Below are 1,455 nucleotides of genomic sequence, written 5' to 3' on the forward strand. Positions count from 1 at the left end.
CTCTCTCTCCTGTTACTGTATCTCCCCCCTTCCTCCCCTTTCCCCTGCAAGCGGTAACTCCACGAATCACGAACCCTCGTATTATTGTACAGTGCAGGCTTTCCTAACTCGATCAAAACAAGCCACTCTCCTCCCCCCCCCCTCCACCAACTAGGCTACATCCCAGGCTTTCGTATTATCTCGTAAGTGAATTCTCTCACAACCGTTTTATGGTCACTATTATTTCCTGTCTTTGTGGCTTTCGGACCGAATTCCGTCACACCTTGAGCTACATCTACTGTTATTTGTTATAGTTGTTGCAATGTGATTACTATGGCTACATTGTTGTTATTGCTGTTTTCTTTGTTCTCGTCCTCACGTTACCTCAACAGGTTATAGTCTAGAAAAGTTAGATTTGAATGCACACCATTATCATAGTACTTAAAAGGTTTTTCCACTTCCTAACGTGATGTTACCACCATTACATCTTGTTTTACTGCCTGGGACAATCGATGGGCTATCTATTGTCGATTGGTGGTAACGTGGTTGCAATGGTGTTTAGAAATCCATAGGTAATATTAATTGTTATGTAAACTAGTCTCATCTCGCTTTCTCTTCGTTGTCCTCCGAATCGCCTCCCCACCCCCTCCTCCTCCATTTCGTCCTCCAACATACCCACCACCACCACCACCTCACATCCACTTTCACCAACCGTCTTCCTCCTCCACCACCTCCTCTTCCTCGTCTTCCTCCCCCTCCTTCTCTTACTATTCTCATTTTCGCCATCGTGTTACATATTAATTAATAATAATGTAGCGGACAAAAATTAGCTGTAGTGGCCTCAAAGTTTAACCTTGTCGGATTGTCTGCGCACATCATCCTCATCATCATCATCATCATCATCATCATTTATTTTTTAAATCTCACTAATTTTTTACAGCAACAGGCAATAACACATTTTACTTTTCCATATTCTTTATGAAGCAGCTGCCAAAGTCGTTCTTTCGTAACGTACACACTGGCAGGTTTACTGTTGCAGTCAGGCGACAATAGTTACGACGTCAACTCCTCCAGCCAAAAACTGAGAGAGAGAGAGAGAGAGAGAGAGAGAGAGAGAGAGAGAGAGAGAGAGAGAGAGAGAGAGAGAGAGAGAGAGAGAGAGAGCGAGAAAGAGGGAGAGAGACAGAGAGAGAGTCTGTATGTGTTTTTATGTGAGTGTGTGAGTGTGTGTTTGTGTGTGAGAGTGGGGGTGTGTGTGAGTGTATGTTTGTGTGTGTATGTGTGTGTGTGTGTGTGTGTGTGTGTGTGTGTGTGTGAGAGAGAGAGAGAGAGGGGGGGAGAGAGACAGAGAGAGAGAGAGTCTGTATGTGTTTTTATGTGAGTGTGTGAATGTGTGTTTGTGTGGGAGAGTGGGGGTATGTGTGAGTGTATGTTTGTGTGTGTGTGTGTGTATGTGTGTGTGTGTGTGTGTGTGTG

This window comes from Aplysia californica, unplaced genomic scaffold, assembly GCF_000002075.1.
Source record: "Aplysia californica isolate F4 #8 unplaced genomic scaffold, AplCal3.0 scaffold00701, whole genome shotgun sequence".
NCBI classification, from domain to species: domain Eukaryota; kingdom Metazoa; phylum Mollusca; class Gastropoda; order Aplysiida; family Aplysiidae; genus Aplysia; species Aplysia californica.